This window comes from Triturus cristatus, chromosome 3_2 (assembly GCF_964204655.1).
Source record: "Triturus cristatus chromosome 3_2, aTriCri1.1, whole genome shotgun sequence".
In the NCBI taxonomy this organism is placed as follows: Eukaryota; Metazoa; Chordata; class Amphibia; order Caudata; family Salamandridae; genus Triturus; species Triturus cristatus.
This window is the reverse complement of record NC_140584.1, coordinates 47,117,892-47,138,454: the sequence shown is the minus strand read 5'-3', so window position 1 is coordinate 47,138,454 and position 20,563 is coordinate 47,117,892. Positions and strand designations below refer to the sequence as shown.

The following is a 20,563-nucleotide window of genomic DNA, read 5'->3' as shown; positions in this document are numbered from 1 at the left end:
TTAAATGTTACAAAAAAAATATTTTTATATTAATTGCTTATTGGTTTTGGGATTTTGGAAGTTGGATTTTGTTTGTTTTAGGTATGCATAGATATAATTATGTGTTACAGAAGCCAGACAAGCATATAAGAAAATGCTAAAAAACGCAAAATTAGAATGGGAGGCAGATCGTTGGTCCGCTATTACATCCGCACTTGTGGCTAAGGACCCAAGGTCTTTTTGGAACCTTGTCCACACTGGAAAATCAGAAGGCAGGTTTACAATTGCTCCAAACGTATCCGAAGAAGCATGGTCTTCTTATTTTAAAGATCTTAATTCTCTTTCTCCTACACTTATAAGTGAAGCCCCTCCGAGCCTATTGGCTCCGAATCCTATGCGGTCAGTGCAACCATTCACGTTGGTGGAAGTCCAGTCGGCCATTTCAAGTATTCAGCCAAACAAAGCACCGGGACTTGATAGGATCCCAGGTGATTTATATAGAGAAGAACCGATAGTCTGGGGCCCATACCTACAGGTATTATTTAACGCGATATTGCAGGGGCTACCACTCCCAAGCACTTGGCTGGGGGCGGAGATAATTCCAATTCATAAGAAAGGTTCTCCGCTTCAACCCTCTAATTATAGGCCTATTAGCCTTATTGATGTGACCCAAAAAATCTATGCCAGGCTCCTGTTACAACGATTACAGGCTTGGTCCAACGACAACAACATTCTGACGCCGCTCCAGGCGGGATTTAGGGCCAAAACATCAACAATTGACCAACTATTCCGGTTGCAAGTCCTTCACTGGAAGCATGTGGTCCTGGAAGGGGATAGTCTATAGCTCACATTCGTCGACTTAAAGTCCGCATTTGATATGGTGGACCGGAACCAGTTATGGACTATTTTACTAACAATGGGGGTTCCGCCATACTTATGCCATCAGTTTAAGATCTTACATGAAGGCACTTTCGCTAGAGTTCGTTTTGGTAGGCAAGGTCAGCTAACTGGACCATTCCCGATTGGGAAAGGCGTTAGACAGGGCTGTGTGCTTGCCCCGTCCCTGTTTTCTCTCTTCCTCAACGGGCTTATCGAAGATCTCCTAACCATAAACGGCATTGACTCCCCCAAATTGGCTGCTCAAAGATTTCCCGCACTAATGTTTGCGGATGACACGCTGCTGCTTTCGAAATCCCCAATGGGGATGCAGCGGGTGTTGAACTAGTTTTCCAAATACTGTATTAAAAGGAACCTGGTGGTCAATATAAATAAGACTAAGTACATGGTTTTTAATGCCAATACTGTTAACTGCCCCAATCCAATGATGGAAGGCAGACCCCTCGAAAGGGTCCCAACTTTTGAATACTTGGGTTTAACTTTGAATGATAAAATGGGGTGGGGTCCTCAACTGGCCAAGGCCAACTTAAGACTAACCCAAGCAGCTGGGGGTATCCTAAAAGTGCAGAAGAATTGTACCCACAAAATAATAAGTGCCCCCCTTGAAATCTTTAGAGTTCAAGCCAGGGCATCATCCCTTTACGGGGCAGAACTCTGGGGACATACACCAGTAAGTAACCTATCTATAACTGAAAATAATTTTATAAGGCAATTATTGGATCTGCCAAAAAGTACTCCCTTGGCCCCGCTCAGATTAGATTTGAATACTCGCCCAATCGCAGACGCTATTTTACTGGAAGCGCCTGTGGAGCATCCCTGAGCTGGTGAATTACAAGGAGGAGCTCAAAGTAGTCATGGCTTCATTAGGATCTGGTAGGATCCCTTGGTTAACATTTGTAAGACAGTCACTTACATCGACTGGGCTGGAGGAACTGTGGCTAAATCCCGAGGTTTCCTGCCCAGCTATTTCTAAGAAAACCATGACAAGTGTTGTAAAAGAATCTAACTTAAGGAATCTCTTTTGCTCAGTAACAACTTCAAGCTTAACTGATATCTTTTTGGACGTTAAGTCCTTTTATAGCTTTGAGCCTGAGATTGATGCAATACAACCTACTTTAGCAAAGAAGCTCTATTTGCAATTTAGATATGGCACCTTGCCTTTTTACTATAATATTGATAGGTGGAAAGGGGGTCCGGCACGTCCTTGCCCAGGTTGTCGAACTGAGGAAGAAACTCCTGTACATGTTATCCTTTTCTGTTCAGCATATGCTAGCATTAGGAGGAAATGGATAATTCAGCTGTGTAAAAATCTGGGTGTAAAGCAATATTTGGTTTTCTTTAGGATACTAAAAACTGATACCAACGCAGTGATTGTTTCTGCAGTAGCCAAATATTTGCTCTCTATGTGGACAATTCGAAGGAACCTGATAAATAACATTGCTATATATCAGCATTAAGTCTACTGGATAATGAGAGAAAATATTGCACTTTTATATATTTTTTATAATGATCATCGTTTTAACAATTTTAGAATTCTGGATAGTATTTACATTTTTTAAACTTTTTAAGAATACGTCTAATAATCATCTATACAATTGTGATTACATGCATGAATTGAATTGTCTGACCCACTGTATTGATTGCTTTATTTGTATGTGCTTTTATGGTAAATCAAACCGCAATAAAGCTTGATTGAATTGAATAATTATTTACATTTTTTTAACTCTTGTGCACATTTTTAAAGATTAGTTTGGGTCATGGAGTTTAAATGTGGATCATGTGCAATGGATTAAAAAAATACAAAGGACTCTTAGTGAAAATTTGGATACTACGTAAGTTCAAGAGTTGAAAAAGGAAGACATCTGAAGGTATGTTGAGGATTGTTTATCAGGGAGTAAACTGTAAACTAAGGGAACAGCTGTATTATTATTATATGCGTGAATAGTGTACATTTGGGTGAATGGATGGGGTGTGGATTTAAACGTCCCATCCATTATCCAAATATCACTGTTCTCCAACCTAACAAGATTATGGGGTGTGTTAAAGATTAGTATTCTTTTTTGAGGGTTTTTGTTGTCATGCAAAAAGAAATTGTTCATTAGTAACTAACGTGCAACACACAAATAAACTCTCGGGTCTGAGCAACTTTAGAACTGAAGCATGAAAGGAGAAATACTATAATCAAGCTGTGTCTGAAATGACAGTGATCTAATCAGGAAAGAAAGGAATCCCTTTTAGGATGAATGCCCTCACTCACCCGAAGGTGACATGCTTCATCATTTGGGCTTTCTCCTCTCAGTGGGAAAACCTAGTCCCACTGAGGGCTACAACCACCGCACTGAGAAGTGGGAGCTCAGGGATGTTTTTAGAATTTTAGGATACTCAGATCCCAAAGATGAGCACTGATGTGAGATAAGGGCGCAGCGCAAAGAAATACAAAAATTTGTAAAGTGTGATCTAAAACTGGCTAGCGCTATTGAAAAAGTGATATTTATTGACTCATTAGCCCTGCCAGGGATAAAAAACAGTGCAAAGCAGTTACTATTGAAGACTGCTTGATGACAAAGGTCAACATGTTTCAGCCAATGACCATCTAAAAAGTATGTGTGGCTTTCATCAGGACCAAAAAACAAATCTGCTGCTATAAAGTGTTAAACACGTGCAAATAAAGTTTGAAAAAAAGGACCAAACCAGTTAATGCTCTTGCGGATACAATCTCGCTGGAACTTGTCTGGAAATGAGAAGACACATATAGAAATAAAGTAAGTATCCAAACCTAATTAGTTAACAGTCATGTCTGAAACACTAATATATGTGGCTCAAACGTGGTGCATATGCCCAAACTGTTAAGAAGCTCTAGTAATAAAGACTCACCCTATCTGTGGGACAAGTAGGCCCACCTCAACCTGGTTACAACTCAGGGAAGGGAGCCCCGCTCTGTAAAGATAAGCAAGTATGAACCAATCAGTACGATTTGCTTGCTCAATGGTGCCAGGAAATGTGAAAAATATCAGTAATGACCAACAGACTAAGAACAGAATCAAAATGACATATGGTGTGATACAAATGTCACTCTTTTTACATCCAGAAGGTATACATACAATAACCATTCATCGATATTATAAATGTGGTCAGGAACGAAAAAAGTTAGGTGACTAAGAATTTTGAACCCAAGTTCGAGCCAAGAATTCCATCACAAGAAAACCACGCCATGACTGAGCACAGCGACAATGACAAAGTACTTGAGCCAGACCATCAGACAAGCACTCACTAATGATCGTATCGATACACTCACCTCTCCGTCGGTACTCCGTTGATGTACAGAAATTGCAACCGGAGGTACCGACGGGGTGGGAGAAGTGAGGATAAATACCCAGCTGTTGGCGGCTCCAAGTGGCGAAGTGAGGACCCCGTGGGTGTCTATCCGGGCTGCCTGTACTCACGGAAAGACATAAGGACCCCAAGGATGTCTTTCAGTACTGCCTGTCTCGAGCAGGGCGCTGTTTGTGAGTAAAGCAGTGTCCGAAAACACGCATGCGTGCTAGAACACCATTCATCCCACACAGTCCCGTTAGCAAAGCCCGCCCAAAAACAACAGTGATTGGTTGGAGGCTGTAGCCCAGCATCCAAACGGGAATGTGTGGTTTTTTGGAAGCGATACAAATAAGGGCACAAGCTTTATTAGTTCATGGACAAAGCAAAGTCCCTGAATGTGAGGCAAATCGATTTTATCATAATTGCAAAAGGCCCAGTTTCAGCAGAATGCATATACCATTTGACACAATGAATATGCAAATCGCTTGACGGCATGTATCATATCCCACAGCAAGTATGGGAATCAGTAAATGGCGGAGCCACAGTAGACTGAAAAGGTGAACAAACAGTCGAAGAAAAAAGGGGTAGCTGCATGCTCAACAGCATGATCCCTGGAAAGATCTACAAATTCACAGTTGTTTTCTATATTTAGTATGCAAATATTCCAACAAAAAATGTTTTGTTTGTTAGAATTACTGATGGCAATTAAGGATCACATTGTACACACCAGACCGAGGATCTTGCATATTGCAAGTGAACAACAGTCATTATGGGGGTTGCCACCGGTGAAAGGACATTACCCATGTGGTTCATGTGCGGCTTGTCCACAGACTTCACATATGACACAAGTGGACATTGGCACTGGAAAACCTTGGCTGTTGCAAAAACACACTAATTGCAATAGTGATAATGTCATCTATCTCATCACGTGCCCTTGTTCTATGCGGTATGTGGGTATGACTACACGAAAGGCCAAAACTAGAATCCTTGAACACAAGAGCACCATTCGGTGCAAGAGGAGGGCTACAAAAATGACAAATCACTTTCTGGATCTTAACCATCAGGCAGATGACTTGTCGTGGACTATTTTGGAGCAGCCCCTCATTCCCCAACACATTACAGATATTTCAAAATTTCTCTTCAGAAGAGAACAGCGGTGGGTGTTCCGCTTAAAAAGTGACATCATGGGGCTAAATGAGGATATTCCTTGGTTGTCTCTATGACCTCACACCATGTATGAGAATTGCCATCAGTAATTCTAACAAACAAAATTTTTTTTGTTGGAATATTTGCATACTAAATATAGAAAACAACTGAATTTGTAGATCTTTCCAGGGATCATGCTGTTGAGCATGCAGCTACCCCTTTTTTCTTTGACTGTTTGTTCACCTTTTCAGTCTACTATGGCTCCACCATTTACTGATTCCCATACTTGCTGTGGGATATGATACATGCCTTCAAGCGATTTGCATATTCATTGTGTCAAATGGTATATGCGTTCTGCTGAAACTGGGCCTTTTGCAATTATGATAAAATCGATTTGCCTCACATTCAGGGACTTTGCTTTGTCCATGAACTAATAAAGCTTGTGCCCTTATTTGTATCGCTTCCAAAAAACCACACATTCCCGTTTGGATGCTGGGCTACAGCCTCCAACCAATCACTGTTGTTTTTTTGGGCGGTCTTTGCTAACGGGACTGTGTGGGATGAATGGTGTTCTAGCACGCATGCGTGTTTTCGGACACTGCTTTACTCACAAACAGCGCCCTGCTCGAGACAGGCAGTACTGAAAGACATCCTTGGGGTCCTTATGTCTTTCCGTGAGTACAGGCAGCCCGGATAGACACCCACGGGGTCCTCACTTCGCCACTCGGAGCCGCCAACAGCTCGGTATTTATCCTCACTTCTCCCACCCCGTCGGTACCTCCGGTTGCAATTTCTGTACATCAACGGAGTACCGACGGAGAGGTGAGTGTATCGATACGATCATTAGTGAGTGCTTGTCTGATGGCCTGGCTCAAGTACTTTGTCATTGTCGCTGTGCTCAGTCATGGCGTGGTTTTCTTGTGATGGAATTCTTGGCTCGAACTTGGGTTCATAGTTCTTAGTCACCTAACTTTTTTCGTTCCTGACCACATTTATAATATCGATGAATGGTTATTGTATGTATACCTTCTGGATGTAAAAAGAGTGACATTTGTATTACACCATATGACATTTTGATTCTGTTTTTAGTCTGTTGGTCATTACTGATATTTTTCACATTTCCTGGCACCATTGAGCAAGCAAATCGTACTGATTGGTTCATACTTGCTTATCTTTACAGAGCGGGGCTCCCTTCCCTGAGTTGTAACCAGGTTGAGGTGGGCCTACTTGTCCCACAGATTGGGTGAGTCTTTATTACTAGAGCTTCTTAACAGTTTGGGCATATGCACCACGTTTGAGCCACATATATTAGTGTTTCAGACATGACTGTTAACTAATTAGGTTTGGATACTTACTTTATTTCTATATGTGTCTTCTCATTTCCAGACAAGTTCCAGCGAGATTGTATCCGCAAGAGCATTAACTGGTTTGGTCCTTTTTTTCAAACTTTATTTGCACGTGTGTAACACTTTATAGCAGCAGCTTTGTTTTTTGGTCCTGATGAAAGCCACACATACTTTTTAGATGGTCATTGGATGAAACATGTTGACCTTTGTCATCAAGCAGTCTTCAATAGTAACTGCTTTGCACTGTTTTTTATCCCTGGCAGGGCTAATGAGTCAATAAATATCACTTTTTCAATAGCACTAGCCAGTTGTAGATCACACTTTACACATTTTTGTATTTCTTTGCGCTGCGCCCTTATCTCACATCAGTCCTCATCTTTGGGATCTGAGTATCCTAAAATTCTAAAAACATCCCTGAGCTCCCACTTCTCAGTGCGGTGGTTGTAGCCCTCAGTGGGACTAGGTTTTCCCACTGAGAGGAGAAAGCCCAAATGATGAAGCATGTCACCTTCGGGTGAGTGAGGGCATTCATCCTAAAAGGGATTCCTTTCTTTCCTGATTAGATTACTGTCATTTCAGACACAGCTTGATTATAGTATTTCTCCTTTCATGCTTCAGTTCTAAAGTTGCTCAGACCCGAGAGTTTATTTGTGTGTTGCATATTACGTATTGGGGAAAAAACTTCTCGCAGGTCTTAAAATTCGTTCCCTTGGACCCCCTTTATCTATTTTGTGTGTTATCATTAGTAACTAATACAGATAGTTCAAGAGGAATGTTAATGTCAGAAAAGGTATGGGGTGTTACTCTTTGTGGGTTACTTCCTTGTTTTTTACGTTGAACAATTCTTCTCAGATTGGGAGTTGTGGCCACACTATTTGCAACATGTGGTGGGATGTGTTGGGCTACCTCCCTCAAAACTGCACCACAGGGTTCATTGGAGGTGGATGCAATAGCTTTTATTTCATTAATTGTTTCTCTTACTTCAATCTCCATTGCAGAGGCAGAGAGGTTATGTTCTGTGGTTCTTAAAACAGTCACCAAGAGTACCTCTGCCTGTGCAATAGGATGAGTAGTATTGCACACACCTCCAATGACACCTGGGCTCAGTTAGTCTCTCCTTACAATAAACATACCCACTATGCTTCAGTGGACGGTTGCCTCAGCTGGAGGTCACATATTTTGCTTCTTGATTTGATGTCATTTTCTGTTATGGATTGAAACAGAAAAAAAATAGTTTGTTTATTTTTAATTTATTGTGTTCACCTGTTTTGAAGAAAACATTTACAGTACAATTGTTGAAATTTTTATACTGTTTAAAGTTAATGCTGTTTGAAGTTAGATTACATTGTAACCATGTTGGATATCTACTTTTGCTGTTATGTTTTTATAAAAAAAAGCTTTATTTGCAGAGAAAAATTGTTAAGTTGTTTTATTGTTTAATATTTCTTGCATCTTACCTTTGTTAAAGGTGTTTGGAGGATGGTTTTGATTTTTAGTTGGGTCTGAAAGAGAAACAAAATAATGCGTTTTATTGCTGGGATGTTATTTAAAAAGATTTCTTGGGAGTGAAATATGGTTAAGTTGTTTTATTGTTTATTCATTTTTTAATCTTCCCTTTTTGGAAGCTGTTTCTTGAAGCTTTGGGCTCTGTAGATGATTTTGATTAATTGGGTCTGAAAGAGAAAAAAAAAGCATTTGTTTTTATATTTATGATATTTGGAATTATTTCACCTGCAATAGAATAGAATCGTTTTTGGTTATGGCTGAACAGTTGTAAGATTGGCTTTGTTACAATGGTCCTTTCCTTTTCTGATAAAAAGTCTGACTGTGATGATTTTTCTACATTATTGCTAAGAAGATTGAGATATTTATTTACCTTCAAAATTTAGGGCCCGATTACGATTTGCGGGAAGACTTTGTCCGCCTGCCACCGTAACGGTAAACGAGACCGACTGCCAGAGGTGCGGTTGTCCTGCTAGGCCCACTAGGATGCGACTGCCACCCTGGCGGTTGCATCCCGCATATTTTACATTGCATCGGGCGGTGCTGTCAGCAGCACCCGCCACAATGTAAAATATGCATGCAGTGCATTGGCATGCACAACGTGACAGGCACTGCGCGGTGCCTGTCACCTTGTTTATGCCAATTAAGGGGGGTACCATAGCTACCCCCCAAGTTCAGCCCCGCACCCTCTCATCCCCCCAAACCCCCGGGGGCCCGTAACGGGCCCCCACAGCATTTTCCGCCGGCGATGCCGCCATAGAAAGGCCTTTTAATATGCACATGATAATATAAATGGCGGTGCCTGCAAGGCACTGCCACAATATTGATTGCCTTTTCCGCCGGGCCGGCAATTCGACTGGCGGAAAAGCGGCAGACGGTCTTTCCGTCCACCGTGGTGTCCCTCGCCATACTAATTCGGCGGGGGTGACACAGGGACATTAATTTGGCGGGTGGTGGCGATCCGCTTGTGACACTAATAGGCCTCTTCGTTTTTCACTTGAATAGATGTTTGATTGAGAAGAGCTTTCTGTTTGAATGAAATAGTACATCTACTGTTTGTGGACTTTATTAATATTTTTATTTCATGTAAAAATTACCTTGGTATGTTTCTTGGTTTATTGCTCGTGTTTTCAAAGAGTAAAGATGTTTATGGATGTTAATTCTGGAAATTAAAAAAAATGAAAATTGTTTAAAAACTGAAAATGCATTTAAATTCTATTTTGAAAACTGTACTCTACTTTGAATATTATTGCTTGTGTTGTTTTGGTTGTATAATATTGAGCTTAATTTACCTTTCTTTTATATTTTCTATTGGTGTTCAGTTGCTTGTTTTTTAAGAAACTTTGTTGTTTGTTTTCAGCTGTTGTTTGCTGCTGTTGTTGTTATCTGTTGACACAAAAAAAGTTTAGTAATTGTTTAACTATTTTTAAAAATTATTTTATACCACAAACAACGTTCAATAATTTTGACAAGCCAAGAACAGGTAAGATTACGCATACGTTTTTTTGCCAATACCTCTATCCTACATTTTTCCTCAGGTAAGCACATGTTGGAGTAGGAATAGTAATTTTTACACCAACACCATCCAGCACTTTGCCTGAGGCAAACACACCTCTGTGTATGAATACTTATATTGCCTGCAACACTATCCTTCACTTTCCCTGAGGCAAGCACCTGTTGGAGTAGTAATAGTAATTTTGCCCCCAACGTTATCCTACAGTTTCCCTGAGGCAAATACCTGTCTGAGTTGGAATAGTAATTTTGCCCCAACACCATCCAGCACTTTCCCTGAGGCAAGCACACTTCGGAGTAGGAATAGTAATTTTGCTACTTCTACTGTCCCACACTATTCCTGAGGTAAGCACCTGTCGGAGTAGGAATAGTAATGTTGCCCCCAACACCATCCAGCACTTTCCCGGAGGTAAGCACCTGTCGGAGTAGGAATAGGTATTTAGCCCCCAACACTATCCAGCACTTTTTCTGAGGCAAGCATAACTCAGAGTAGGAGTTGTAATTTTACCCCAAACAATATGCAGCATTTTTCCTGTGGCAAGTACATGTCGAAGTAGGAATACTAATTTAGCCCTAACCACTATCTAGCCCTTTCCCTGAGGCATGCACCTGTTGGAGTAGGAATAGTAAATTGGCCCCCACCACTATCCAGCATTTTTATTTTTGCATGTGCATTTCTGTATAAGATTAGTAATTTGCCCCTACTACTATATTATATTTTTACATTGATAAACACATGTAGGAGATGTATTAGTAATCTTGCTCACACATTATCCAGCATTTTCCTTGAGGATAGCACATAAGGGAGTATGAGTAGTAATTTTACAACTTACACCATCCTGCATTTTACTCGAGGTAAGTATTTGTTTGCTTTCTTGCGTTTAAGTAGTTTGTTAAAAAATAGTTTGCAGTATGGCTTTTATATTTGTAAATTTGTTTTACATTTGAACGGTTTAATTTTAAAATATTAAAAATCAAAAAGTTTGGTTTACTCACATTGATTAAATTTACAATGACTGTGTCATGAGGTGTGTTTTAGCAAGTTTTCTTTTTTTTCCAAAAACTGCTGTAAAATATTTTAAACGGTATATGTTGTTTAATATCATGTTAAGATTTAGGGGCTCATTACGATGACGGATGGAAGCCCATCCGCACTGGTGGCGGAAAATGTTCATCTTCCCGCCCCAGGTGCGGACATTGCAACCACTGAATTACAATGGTCCAACAGAGGCCATTTTCTGTCCACCGCAGTCTTTCAGGCTCTGCATACTTTTAGCGTATGCAAGGGTGGTGTATGGAACCAACAGAGCAAGACCGGTGTGCGGAAACACGTGTCGTCCGCCGACAAGATTACGATGTGGCAAACAGCCCTTCCCACCACCGCTTAAAAACCACCACGTTGCGGATGTCGGAGACACAACAACAGAGAGGAAGAGCCAATACAGAACCCATCTAAACCACAGGAGCCGCCATGGATCCTGCGCAAAAGGCCTTCCCGCTGCACCACCTGCTGCACATCTGGCAGACAAGACGCCACAGCACTCAACAGCAGAGGTACGTGCCAAACATCTCCACACATGCAACCCTACAACTACAACTCCCAGCAAGCATTTTGGCACCACGATGAATGTGGCAAGCTGCCAAATGCAAAATGCGAGGCCCATCCCATCCCCATGAGTGACCCTCGGTGCCCCTGAAGGCAATTGGGGCCAATGCCAAGCCCCGCAGTTGCAGAGCCCGCACACCGCATAGTGGTTGCCACACCGCGGCGGCTGGGAAGCTGCGACCGCAACCCTGCATCATTCAATTGGGGCCAATGCGTGTCATCGCTGCGGATGCCAGCTACCGTGCATGTGAACACATACTGCATTTGAATTGACGTCCTGCAAATTACATCACCCATCACAACTCTTTTGCCCAAAGTGATTGGTGCACCCCATGTGCAATGTTGTGGGGCATGAGGCCCCCATTCATATAAAGTAACCACAAAGACACCGTACATGTATAGGAGAACTGGCCCAGGGCACGTGCGTCTGGCCTCATTTGTTGGCATGGTCACATGTCCAATGATGCCTGTGCTGGGTGGCTGTGGGGTGGGGGGTAAGCCAGCCCTCTGGGAGTGGCTGGTACATCAGAACAACTAGAACAGTGACCAGCTGGTCACTACATTGTGAAGGTATGAGAGAGTTTGACCCATGAGTCAAGTCTCCACACAAATGGTATGTCCAAGAAAAGGAGAGTGAAAGTACATACATAGTCATGCCTCGTGGCCAGCATGGACGGAAATGAGGGAAGGAGTCAAAAAGGACAAAGGTCTCTCGCACTGTACCAATGTTGTGTAATGAAACATCCAACCTGTGAACATTGCTTGTATATCTCTTGACATCTGACTGGCATCTATTGGCCAGGGGTCGACTTGTGAAGGGCCAGTGCCGTAGGCAGACAATCAGAGGTGTCCATTGTCTGCAAATCAGACATACTTGTAATCCCTAGCACTCCCAACATACATATTGGTGTGGCATGTAGTGTACATAGCTACTATTGCCTGTAAATAGGAGTGCACATGTGGAACAAACAAGCATAGCTCACACCGACATCATCGGTCATTGTCAGCCATGTGGGCATGTATACACAATCCATGTGCATTTGTGCCTCATTCAGGTGAACATTGCAATGTCTGTTATGCAAATTCCACACACACTCACGCAGGACTGACCCCATAATGTCCACATGTGTCTGTCCACCGTGCTGTACAGCCATGTTGCATTGTCCAGATGACACTCACTGCCCTCATCCTGTAATGTTGTTGTGTATTGTGGGGCCAAAGCTTGCGGTCGTGCAGTGACAGCAGCTACATGCAACTCAGCACTGATGCTGGGGAACATAAGTGCTGTGCCATCTAACCACAGGGAATCCTTGATGTAGCAGTATACCATATGCCATACACATCGACTTTTTGGGATGTCATAGTGTCAGTATGTTGAGTGAGTGAAGAAAAACAATGTCTGAATGCAGGTCACTTGTGCATTTCACGTGACCATGAGTCCTGTCAATGTTGTGATTGTGTGAGTCTCTGGGTGAGCTGTTCACCACATCTCATCTATAACTCAACCCATGCTTGTGTGCCCTGACATACGTAGGAGGAGACCACCCATCTTGCACCCTGTCCCCGACCTGACGATGAAGGAGGACTTCGAAATCATCCTGAAATTCTGTTTGGATCACCGCACACTACGAAACCTATGTGCCCAGTTGGAGCCCCATTTGAAGCCCAAACAAACATATCCGGCTGCATTGTCTGCTACTATGAAGGGCATGGCTGCACTGCATTTCTTCGCTACTGGGTCTTTCCAGTACACTGTGGCCAGCGTCAGTGTGATGGCACAGCCCATGTTCATCAAGGAGTTGTGTGACGTCCTGTCAGCATTGATGCCTTACAAGGGCAGTCATGTCCACTTACCAAGGATGGATGGATTGCCAGCTGTGAAGAGGGAGTCCAATGACCTGGAAGTCATTGCAAATGTTGTGAGAGCCATTGATGGTACCCACATTGCCCTCGTTCCACCACAGGCAAGTGAACACATCTATAGGACCCACAAACAATACCACTCCATCAATGTGCAAGTGGTATGCAAGGCAGATCAGATCATATCACATGTGTGTGCAAAGTATCCTGGGTCAAGACATGACTCCCACATCTTGAAGAACAGTACCATACCCAAGTTGATGGCCAATCAGCACCCTGAGCGGGCCTGGCTTGATGGCGAGTGGGCTGTGTCAATGACTGTGATGTATGTGTGACATGCTGCTCTCCCCACATATTTAGATCTGACTGTTTGCCTGTCTGTCTCACAACTAGGTGAGTCTGGGTATCCCAATCATCCGTGGCTGTTGTCCCCACTGCGGTATCTAACAATGCCGGGGAAAGTCCAATACAATGATGCACATGGGAGGACACGTTATGTGGTGGAACGCACTTTTGTACTGCTGAAGTCAAGATTTAGGTGCCTGGACAAGACTGGTGGTGCACTTATGTACTCACCACAGAAGGTGTGCCAGATGGTAGTCTCCGGCTGCATGCTACACGACCTGGCCTTGCGCAGAAGGATCCCTCAGCTTCTGGATGATGATGAACAGCAGCAGCCCCCGCTCCCAACCCACACATGCCCAGTGACGATAACAGTGGTGAGGAAGAAGGCCTTGATCAGCGACAACATCTCATCGTCAACTACTTCCGTTGAGTGTAAGTTAACAATGAGCAACTATGACTGTGTCTGGGTGCCTTGCTGTTGTCTAACAAACTTTGAGAATTGTTGCTGGCATTTTGTACACATACAGGACTATGCACGGGATTAGAGAACTTGGGCAGGCCGGGACTGAGCACCCAGAAGCACCCATTAGCACAGGACCCAATTGCAATAGTGCCTCACTAACTCTCCCACTCACTCAGAGGTATGCAAGCGCGTGTACACAAGTCAATAAGTTGAAAACAAGAAACGCTTTAAAATGCTTTTTTTTTACTACAGTGTCAAAACAGGCAACATATGTGCCACAAGAAGTTGAGAATGCATGAGGACAGTTTCCATTGGGACACATCCATATCACATCATGTCATATCAATAATCCCTCGGGACGAAGACCATGAGCATATTTCTCCACCCCTTTCTGGGAGGAGTTATATGAGATGTCCCAGGTTTATGGGCTTTGTCAGCTGACCCATTCCTCAGCCAATACATAGTGAAATGTACATCCTATGTGCTGTGTCGCTCTCATCACTGGATGGATCACTCTCCAAGTTTTGGGCAACTAGCCCGCTTCCCCATGACATCTAAAAGGCACCCGTGTCCTCTAGCAGCTGTGACACAGTGGGAGTGCTAGGGCCTGACCAGAACAGAATGACAACGGACAATGTCCTCCGACCACGGACAGAAGGTTCAGGCAGTACTCCTGCACCACACAGAGAACAAGCTCTGTGGACACTTCTCATGTGACAGATAAATGCTAATGTACTTGCAAAACGACTACGCCATGTACATTTTGTGTGCTACAGCTGCATGATGGAAGCCGGGCTCATGCCAGACGACAATGTCCATGATGGTCAGATGACAGGCTCCCCTTGCTCAGGTCTCTGGTACCAAGCGAAACAGACCGCAGAGGTCAGCAGAGTCAAAGCAAATGCAGACAGGGAAAAAGTCAGAGAGCTGAATGACAATTCCTGTTAGTAGGCGTGAAAAGGGTAAAAGAACATTGAATTTGTCACCAACAGTTCCTGTTGCTGTTAAGTAGTTACGAATCCAAGAAGGCACAGGCAGCTTCGAAGGCAATCAGTTCCAAAAGATGATCCAATTCATCTTCAGCAAAAAGGACCGCCATCCAATCCAGCTGTATGAAGGAACAGATGTGCTCCTCGCACAACGAGGTTGAAAGGAGCATCCCATGGCAACCTGGGAGAGGTTCGATGTAGGCATTACACAGGAGCCTTTGCGCAAACACTCAGGTACAGCTGGCAGCCTGTCTGACACATTGAAAGGCATCCCACAAACGTGTATCACCGGAGCAGTCCTGGTCGTGGACCAACAAAGGACTCACCCACAGCTCATGATCCAGGGCAGCAAGGCATGTGTTGGAAGGGCAGAAATCCATGGACCACTGAAAGGGGCATTGTCGGCAGTAGAAAAGAGGTTGCACACAGGTGAAATAGGCATAGCAGAAGGTTAGCCTATAACTGATGCATAGCACAGCTAATGGAACATACCCAAAGAGAAGCTGCATGCGGTCACGATACAGTTGCAACTGACCGGGGTTCGCCTGGACCACAGGATGTGTTTTCGAGGATTTTTGTGTCAGTCCCCCTGAAAAAAGTGGGAGTACCGTGTTCAGCAGTGACTGAATCGTGCAGGACAGTCAAGGCACCTGGAATTCTAAGGTCTCAGGGCTGGTTTGTGAGCGACTACTTGTTGAAACAGAAGCCCATTGTGCCTGCACAATTATTGAAGTCTCTTTTCGCTGTGGGAATGTGAGGCCACAAATTACTATCCACAATCACATATGGGGGAGTAAGGAGAACATTGCTACAGCAAGGAACATGGCGTTCAACAGTCCCTAAATACGCAATGCCTGCCCTGTGACCGCAGCAGTTGTGCTCATTCAGGAGAAGATAACTTTGGTTGAAAAACAGATTTAGCGTGGGTATGTTGTCAGGGACTGGTGTTCATGTGGGTAAACATGCATAGATCGTACATGTCACATGAAAATCCCTGGGCAACAGTACTTGAGTATGTGAATGTGACAATGTCACCATCATCCACATGACAGGATGTGTTGTGATTCTGGCTTTTGTGGGCACATTGCTAAGGAGTTCATTGTTCTGCGCTGTGTGATCTGTGACAACTTCCGTCATGTCCATGATGATGTCATTAGGGGGATGAGAGCACACTGCTTCACCTCCCAGTACAGTTCACCCCTCGGCATTCTGGTAAATGCAGTTCAGTCATGATGCTTACTTGTCATGTGACAGGTGTTTCACCTGAGTTGGGCAGGAGAGGTACAGAGACCCAAGTAGATTGTGGCAGCTTCCTCAGCAGACACCACTCACAATGTATCTTACCCCTACTGATGTGGGAGGATAATGCCACACACTTGTCTAGAGATTCACAGCACTGACCTGCACCAACGTGGGTGACACACGACAACGGTAACAGAAGTAAGCTTTTCATCTGAACTACATATACCAGGATGCTAAGGGCTAACCTGTGTTTGGAGGTGCAGTCGTGTGCTCCAGTCCCCCTGCTGTCCATGTTGATGGTGTTTGCCGGTGTTGTCTGTTGTCCTGGAGACTTGCTTCGCTCCAACCCGGACGATTGGGGAAAACTTATCTCTGCCCTATTAAATTCTTGTCTTGAAGGGGCAATTCCCCCAACTTCATGGAAGGGAGCGGAAGTCGTCCCAATCTTTAAGAAAGGTTGCCGGAACGACCCAGCCAACTACCGCCCAATAAGTCTTCTAGATACATCACAAAAGGTGGCAGGTAAGGCAATCTTGTCCAGGATCCTGCATTGGGTAGAGGAAAAGGGCATTCTCTCAGACTTTCAGGCTGGCTTTAGATCTGGCACGGGGACAATTGAGCAATCCTTCCGTCTCATGATGCTATACTGGAAGGTTGTCGTATTGGCCAAGGGCAGTCTGTATCTTGCCTTTATAGATTTGCGGACTGCCTTTGACCTAGTTCCCCGCAGCCAACTCTGGAGAGTGCTTGATGAACAGGGTATCCCACCCTATTTGCTAATCCTGTTGATAAACTTGCATGCTGATAATTTTGCGCAGATCAGGTGGGGTAACCAGGGGCAAAAAACAACACACATCCCTGTAAATAGGGGGGTACGCCAGGGTTGTGTCCTTGGTCCCACCTTGTTTTCCCTGTACGTCAATGGAGTGGTAGAGCACCTGCTACAACATCCTGCAGACGCCCCATACCTGGCAGGTAGGAAAATACCTACCCTCCTCTTTGCTGATGATACCCTCCTGATCTCCAAAACCCCGGCAGGTTTGCAGAGCTTATTAGCCAACTTTAAGTCTTTTTGTGACATGAGAGGGTTGGTTATTAATACTGCAAAGACCAAGTACTTGGTTCTCAACCCTCCAAAAAAGCTGGCTAAACCACCTACTCTAGATCTTGTTGCCCTGGAAAGAGTCTCAGAGTTCGACTACCTCGGTATTCGGCTCTGCGACTCCATGAGCTGGAATTGTCATCTCCAAAAAATGCTGTTGACACACAAGAGGGTGGTGGGTGCTCTGCTCAAAGAACATCGTGCAACTTCCTCAAAACCCATTGCTGCTGTTCTGGATATCTATAGGGCAAGGGGTGCTAGTGCTGCTCTATATGGGGCTGAACTTTGGGGGACTCATAAGGTAGACCATCTTTCCCGTTCGGAAAGCAAGTTCCTTAAAGATTTAATGGGGCTCCCTTACAGCACCCCAACCCTTCCTCTGTTTTTGGATATGGGTATTCGGCCAATAAGCGATCAGGCTAGACTTGGCCCCCTTCTATTATGGGCGAGATTATGGAGAACACCAGAATTGTCCAGCTATGCGGATGGCCTAACCGATGTGCTGGGGTCTTCTGATTGGGTTAAGATCCCACGGCTGAGGGAAGTCAAGCGTCTCCTCTTTAGCCTTGGCCTCGGCGAGGATTGGAATAACAGAACTGCTCCTCCTAAATTAGAGCTAAAAAAGATTTACTGGAGCTGGGTAGCTGGCTCTAGAAGCAGTAATACTAACTTGTGTAGGTCCTCTATGGACTTTCTACTGATCAAGGAAGTGCACTTCTGTGAACCTTACTTGGATATTATCACAAATTGTAAGGACAGGAAACTCTATTTCCAATTCAGGGTAGGCCTACTCCCTGTTGGAGAATTGACCTCTAAGTGGAAAGCTCCATCTCAGACAATTGCTTTTTGCCCCTTTTGTGAAACAAGGCCCGAGTCTGTCCCACACTTTTTGTTTGAATGTCCGGCTTATGCAGCCCCTCGGAGCCGATGGCTTAAGCCTCTCTGCAGAGAACTTGGAACTAGATTCCATGTAGAGGCTTTGCGCATACTAAAAAATGACCCACGGCCCCTTTTTGCTTGTGGGTTAGCAAAGTTCCTAGGCTTGGCTTGGCGTATTAGGTCAGTGAGGCTTTCGTATCTTGTTTAATCTGATCTTATTCACAAATGTCTTTGTTTTTATGTAATTTATTGGCACCAGTAGCTGTTCTGAAACATTGTCTAACTATTTTGCACTGGTTCCTTTTATCATTTTATTGTGTATTATCTCATTGTGTATTATTGCTATTCTGCTTTTTAAGATATATCTATATCGAAATAAAGCCTTCTTGACTGACTGACTGACTGTAATGCATATTGTACAGTGTTGCCTCGTGGTGTGCTTTTGCAGTTATTCCATAATATGGCAACGTGGTGTTGTTTCCTTGTGTCTTTCCAGGTTTCTCCACTCTCTCAATGGATTTTCGCTTTTACATATTCTGATACATTGCAATGTGACTCAACATGCTACTTACTGTGATGAGAATGCTCTTGACAAGAAGGCATACTGTTGTGAGTTGTGTTTATTTTGTGATGTGTGACAGGTCAGGGGTGAAGTAGAAAGTGATGGTACATGGATAGTTAGGGTAGAACACACAATGGAAGAGTTCAAAAGTCCAACCGACCACTCCCATCCTTGTGGCAATGCTGAGTGTTACAGTGGTGACATCAGCGGTTGCTCCGAGAACTGGTACGGCACGGTGCTGTGCCACATGATCCTCTGGGGATCTTTTTCAGACTCTCCCTTGTCACGTGGTTTTAGGCCACTCCCTATTTACAGTGCTAAGTTAGCTCAATCACGTTAGCTGTTGGAAAAACATCTTGTTGCTTTTGCTGCCTTTGCACCCGACACTGTTGTTACATGTTATTCATTTGAGAAATGCAGACTCGTCTCAAGTGAATGTTATTTATACATCCTTAACAGTTGCTAGTGCCCTTGGTCTGTACATCGAGTAAAGAACTGTTCTAGGACACTAGACGGTGCCGGCTGATTATGTTCAGGGTGATCGTATCACTGTTTAGTCACAACATGCACGCAGCCGCACATACCAGAATGTCGTGGGCTTTAATATCACAGCGCAGCATATTGTTAGGGCATTCGATAGAAGAGCTGTTGCAGAGAACACTGAGCTGATCCTGTGATGTGATACACCCGAGCTGATCTATACGGTATGGGGTCCCCTATGCAAGCCTATGAGACCTTCTAATAGTCTAATAATATATTGTTAGTTGCTAGAGAAAGGAGGGTGGTTGTTTTCCACTGTCATTACAATATGATCGCTCCTTTAATTTTCTATGGTATTGTAACAATGCTAATGGTAATGATCTTAACCATTTGTCTGCTTATGTTAGCCAAAGTACTGTATAACAGGACTCGAGGTTTATGAATAAATTCTTTAAACTTTACTGTGTCTTAGTTATTCTGTTGTGGACTAATATATATGTGCAAACGGGTATTTCGGGTTCCCACCATTCCTGAGAATAACTAAGTCGCATGTTCTGGGTTGTCTATACATTGGGACCGCCGAGCTAAATCTTGGATAACGAATGTGACACTAAGCTAGTCGGATAAGGGGTTCTTAGTTCTGAGGGGAGTTTCTGGTACACCACAATTCTCTAAGGTTCTGGTTTCCTGCGCATAGTTCTGTGCATACGCAGAATCCCTACAACATGGCGCACCTAACGTTTGGTCTTAATATCTGAGATGCCTTAGTAGTGCTTTTTATTAGTCCATAACACCCTCACTCTGGTTTCCGGATAACGGGAGTGACGGTTTAACCTACCTAGGTTTTAGGCTATAGGTTCTTTCAAGCTTGATAATAAAAAAGGTTACACTAATCTAAGCCCAAGTGCTACTAAAGATCCTCGTTGTATCTTCTTTTTCGTCCTAATGGCGGTAGAAATTCCCGCTCATAGTAGGCTGTCTCTACGTGCTCATTTGAGGACGTACGGGGTGCCTGATGACGGGATGGCAGTGGTGTTTGTTGTAAGTGCAAGTGCCACTTACCCTTATGAGTTGTTTTACTCTTGGGTTACCTTTGAGGCTGTGGAAGATGTTGATAAAACGTTCCACAAATACACTGCCACGCAGGTGCCTCTACATTATACCCCATATATGGCTTTAGAAATTCCTATTTCAACCTGGCAGCACACTATTTGGTTTAATGGCGCCCTCCCCCACACGGTCACCCCGGCGAGACTGGGTCCTTTGTCTATTGAAGGAGCTACTTGGCCGGTGCTGGCCGGACATACACCTCATCCACGCTACCTGACGGTAGGGGT

The 20,563-nt window shown here is 43.9% G+C and overlaps 1 long non-coding RNA gene across 1 annotated transcript; it reads left to right on the top strand.

Annotated features, from left to right (window-relative positions):
* The first annotated feature begins 6,512 nt into the window (after nucleotides 1-6,512).
* On the top strand, nucleotides 6,513-6,980 carry LOC146856782 (uncharacterized). Its single transcript, XR_014979501.1, has 2 exons — nucleotides 6,513-6,580; nucleotides 6,724-6,980. It is a non-coding gene; the product is annotated as an uncharacterized LOC146856782 (long non-coding RNA).
* Nucleotides 6,981-20,563: the final 13,583 nt, after the last annotated feature.